Consider the following 5481-nt stretch of genomic DNA (forward strand, 5'->3'; position numbering starts at 1 on the left):
AAGGGTGACACCTCTACACATGAGGAAGGTAGAAACAATGATGATGAGGGCAACATTGACAACAATATCAATAGGCCCTAGGATAGGATAAAATGGCGGGAGGCTAGTGGAGGTGCAAACAAGGGGCATTCAACAGGTGTTAAGGACCCCATACAATGCCCCAAGCTAAAAATAAATTGAGCCTAAAAACTTCCTCCTCCTCCTCTGGTACCCCTTCTCCCCACTCCAAAACTAGGAGCAACCCCCACCCAAGCCCCAATACCAAGCCCAACAAGCACAAGGATAGCAACCACGACAAGGTCTAGTCAGATGAGTCCTAGCGCAAAGGCTAAAGCGGAGGAACAACTATCACCTAGCAACTCTTAGGGAGATCTGCAAGTACCAAAGGAGCACAAACCTACCGATCAGGAAAGTGCCCTTTGCATGTTTAGTAAAGAAAATTACTGATATCGATTCCGCATGCAAGGGATTGTAGTTGATGCTATCCACAAAGTTGCACAAGCATACCTTGTGGCCCTTTTTTAGGACACATAGACATATCTCTACGCGATTTATACCAAGCGGGTGACCATCATGCAAAGAGACACGCAGTTGGCTAGACAGAAAAGAACTGGGAGAGATTAGAGCTTCCAAGGGCCTACATTTTTTGTAACACCTTTACTTTTGATAAAAACTTTGCCTTTTATTGTCCCTTGAATGTCTCATATTGTATTTGTGCATGACGGTGTAATGATTAAATTTGCAATGTCAATTGAAAATTCAACAATTAAGAAGATGAGAATCTGATTATCGAGCCAATGGTCTACTTAACCTTTCTGCATTGCTGAATGATAAGTTAGAATGCATCATACAAGTGACAAAGTACAATGAAACTTTTAAAATTTTACTAGTCAAAATTTTGTGATTTGACAAGCCATTCAGCTTGGTTTTAGCACAAAATGCCCAAAAATGCCATTAGAAAGGTGATCTAGGATGTGCAATGGGCAAGATATAAGAAGCCCTAGACAATAGGGCATGTGAATGGGCAGTGGCCATCCTGCCCATTTACACATCGTACCATTCAAGGCTTCTTAGATTTCCTAGGTCACCTTTCTCTGATGGTATTTTTTGGCATTTTGAGCGAAAACTAAGCCTAATGGCCTGTCAAACCATAATTTTTTAATTGATAAATTTTAATGATATTTTGTACATCTATCGTACTCTAAAAATATGCACGTCCATATCGGGTAACATCGGTTTGAAAAATCCGTCAATCTTGTCGCTGGTTAACTCTAAAAAATGGGAAGTATGCTTGAGAGATAGATTGCAAGATAAATATATTTGTATTATAGTGTAAAGTTCAAAGGGCTTTTCCTTTACATAACTATGCTTAGAATCCTAAATCTCAATACAAGTTTTAGGCCATCTTCATGCGTTTGATTTTCTCATGAGTCTACTTTCATCTCTTCTTGGCCTCTGGTTGCAACCCTACCTTGATGCTCTCTTGCATGGCGGCCTCTAGTTGGCTTCTAAGGCTTTGTCAATCCCCATGGCTTGAAATATCCTTCCACGTAGGCGTGTATCAAACATGTGGTTCAGCAACTAATTTTTAACAAGAATGATTTTGTGCATACTCGAGGTGATGGTGGATACATACAACACTTTTCACAAGGCCTTCAGGAGAGAGAGCTGAGCCCATCCGTCTAGGGTGAAGGTGGCATGGAAAATGACTATGTCAGCAATGGGGATCCTGCCGATGTAGTACCCTATGGAGGCATCCTTTCTGAACACTCCTCATCCCTTGTGGTGACTTGCAAAATCATCAATGTCAAGCATGGCCTACATCGATATGAAGTTAGCTCAAAATAGTATATATAGTAAAATAAAGTGTATAGACAGACTATTGATACACTTACTTCCTACTCGGCATCAGTAGAAATCTCCGACGGTTGGCCAAGGCCACTCGACTCGGATTTATCGATCGGGGGGAGGGGTGCTCGTTGCTCTTTTAAGGGCACCTATCCTGCCACCAAGCTAGCCTATACTACCTCAAACTCTTGGGTGCCAATAGTGGCGTGCTCCACCAAGTCCGTGGCATCTCCAAGAGCTATGAGTGTGCCGTCTATGTCTTCTAGCTTTGGGTTGTTGTGCTCCATAGGCAAATCATCAAACACGAGGAGGAAGTCATTGATAAATGCCAGCATCGATAATGCCTCATCCTCCCTCACTCCAAACATGGAGAAGCATGAATTCTTTGTCCGTCGATGAAGACTTCGCTCATGCTATCTATGCGATGTAGAGGGTGCATGCAACCTCTTTTTCCTCTCTAGCATTATCCATTGGTGAAGGCTTTGGATCAGTACATCCTCCAATAAGCCTCCCACATGCTCTTCAGCATCCATTATGATTGTAGATGGGTCCTCACCTTCATTGAGTAATAAAACAAAAGTGGCAATCCATGAGAGGTCGTCGGTGGCATGCTGATCAAAGCTATATTCCCTAGCTTGCCGAGGAGTGAGGTGCTTGAAGTAGGCGAGGGTGAGATTAACACAAAAACAACCTAGTCATTTTCGAAATGCCTCAGTGCCATTGATGTACTTCAAGTGATTACATGGCACCTATTCCTTGTCGAAATCCTAAAACTCGATGGTATATTCTCATAAGTATGTGTTCACGTACTTGATAGGAAATTGCAGGCTTGGACCATGCTATAACACTGTATCATAGTACTTGATATTGGGACAAAAGATCTTGTAAATATCTATTCTCCCAGTGAATTTCATGCCGTGAAGGAATTGCATGAAGCTATTAAGAGTGTGATCCATCTTGGAAGAAGGGGTGAAGGAGGCAAGTGCAAGGGTGCTTGGGAGAAGAGAAGTAGTTGGAGAGTTGGAAAATGAAAATAAGACCAAGTGAATGGTTTTTATAGGCCGTATAATTAAAGTTTTAGTTTTCAAAAATCTATTAAATTTTTTTAAAACAATTTTGAAAAGTAAAAAAAAAACACAAAACAATCCAAAATGTAGAATGTTAGAGAAAGAGCTCGTAGAAAAAAGTGGAGAGAAGTGTAAACCCATAGACATGAAGGTTAAGAGATGAGCAGAAGAGGGGTGAAACTACAAAATAAAAGAAGACGATAATGGATAGCTCAGAGGATGAGTCACTCAATGACGAATATGGGAAGGCACAAGTAAGAACCCATGGAGCCACAAGGCTGTAGAAACACCAAATAGTACACCACATTTGAGAATATTTGAAATGTTAAGACATCCAGTGGGGATAGATTAACATACAATTGGCATATGCATATATATTACGCATACATGGTATCTTATGTGCAACATATAGAACCCACTTGTTTTGAAGAGGCAGTTGTAGATAAGGATTAGAGAGATGCTAGGATGCTAAAATGGATGCACTAGAGAAAAACAATACTTAGGATCTTGTTGAGTTCCCACAAGGAAAGAAAGTACTAGATGTAAGTGTCAAGTGCGAGGCTGATGGTACACTTGAATAATATAACACAAGGTTGGCTGCTAAGGGATATGCACAAACTTATGGTTTAGATTATGATGAAATGTCCAATCCGATTGCAAAGATGATCATCATGGGAACAATGATTGCATTCGCTGCCATATATGGCTAGATAGTGTGGCAGATAGATGTCAAGAACGCTTTCTTGAATGGAAACTTGGATGAGGAAGCTCATATGCAGCAACCGTAGGGGTGTGTGCATTATCTAAAGTACCTGCATTACGTGTTGAGATTAAAGAAAGCTTTGTATGGGGGCTATAACAACCACCTAGTGATTGAACACTATTTTTGCCTTAACAGTAACAAAAAGGGTGGATTGTCAAAGTTGCACATAGACTCAAAGGAACTTGGCCCACTTCAGTGGTTGTGAGAGATCGACACCTTGGTAAGATGTTGGTTGCCCATAATTGCAAAAGCTTATGGTCGTGGAAGGAAATGAGAGATTGAAAGTGACCCTCGTCTAGAGTCTTCATGCAGTCTTGGGCCTCTTAGAGAGGAGGGTGACCGCATATTAGAGGAGAATAAAGAGAACTTTGAAAGGCACACCTTCTACTAGGCTAATAGACATCTTCTTGCGGAAGGTGGCATTGCATAGATTGCATCTCTCTCGAAGATGCTTCCTATCTCCCCACGCTACCCGTTAGCATGAAGTTGGTCAATGTTTGGAGAGCCCTTACACTGAAATTTATTTGGAAGCGCCATAACTCGACTCCCTTGAAAATATCTATCCCATCGTGTGCATCTACGGATAATGTAATCATTAAGAAGCCGAGCACCTAGGGGTGGATATATAAAGTCGTTTATATAAAGCTTGCTAAAGTAGGCTGGTAGCCTCTACCTTGATGCATCGCCCTTGGCAATGTTGTATGTATATCCCCCCCTCTTTATGCCTATGACACTGTACTTCCTACCTTTTGCATTAGAAAACAGAAGAGAGCATAGTATAGATTATAGATTGCAAGCCGGCTTAGTTGTTGGGAGACACACTAAAATCGGGAGCCGGCTTAGAGTCTTTGCGTGGAAGCTCGACGGGTCAAAATTTCAGAGGAAGGTAAGGTAATAATATTGACCAACGGGGGAGTGTTGGATAGGATTAGACGAAAGTAACATATGTGACAGCTGTGGGATTTGAACCCACGCCCTTTCGGACTGGAGCCTAAATCCAGCGCCTTAGACCACTCGGCCAAACTGTCAGAGAATGGATATAGGTTGTAGCATTAAAACTGGCTCTCTTCTCCAAATTTTAATCTCCTCCCTTTCTAGAACCCTTCAAGTTGGGCAACGCCTTTTCGTGTCTTCGCAAGGCCTCCAAAAGACTGGGCCCTTGCCTCCATGAGCACAAGCTATTTCCTCCCCCGCAAATCCAATCTTTTATTTAGATATATACCTCAACTCAATGAGCACAAGTTATTTCCTCCCCCGTCTCTCTCTCTCTCTCTCTCTCTCTCTCTCAACTCCACTCTTTTTTGTGTATGTGTGTGTGTGTGTCTCTCGGCGGGCATATTTCCCCTCTTCTCGTATCGGTTTTGTCACGAGCGAAATATTCTCATCTATAAAAATGAGCCAATATTCTCAACTATATTGGCTTAAGAAACTCATGGACCTTCGCATGAAGGAAGGGACATATGTGTCTTCTAATGAGTTTCATTCCATTTTCAATTAGCCTACCTCTCAGAGTCTTAAGTTGAGGAAAATGGCAAATCTCTTTTCTTGCTTGTTACACTATCTAAGTCTTCAGATATATTTTGCATTGCTATGAGTTCAAACCCTCTTACAGCTGGCTTTCAACTCAAGGATGTAGAGGGTGCTTTGCTTTTACAGAGAAAGTAAACAAGAGGAATATATATGTAGCCCATACTTTTCATCCACTTATAGTGAGAAGAAGACAAGATGGTAATAGGAATAATAATCTTGGCAAAGACTCACAACCTAACAAGGGTAAATCTAAGTCCTATGGGTAATCATATA

At 41.5% G+C, this 5481-nt stretch overlaps 1 non-coding gene across 1 annotated transcript; it reads right to left on the minus strand.

The window, feature by feature from the left end:
- Positions 1-4626: 4626 nt before the first annotated feature.
- TRNAL-UAG (transfer RNA leucine (anticodon UAG)) lies at positions 4627-4706 on the minus strand. Its single transcript has one exon. It is a non-coding gene; the product is annotated as a tRNA-Leu (tRNA).
- Between the last annotated feature and the right edge of the window lie 775 nt (positions 4707-5481).

Source organism: Lygodium microphyllum, chromosome 20, assembly GCF_053477565.2.
Source record: "Lygodium microphyllum isolate KBCC chromosome 20, Lygodium_microphyllum_v1.1.10, whole genome shotgun sequence".
NCBI classification, from domain to species: Eukaryota; Viridiplantae; Streptophyta; class Polypodiopsida; order Schizaeales; family Lygodiaceae; genus Lygodium; species Lygodium microphyllum.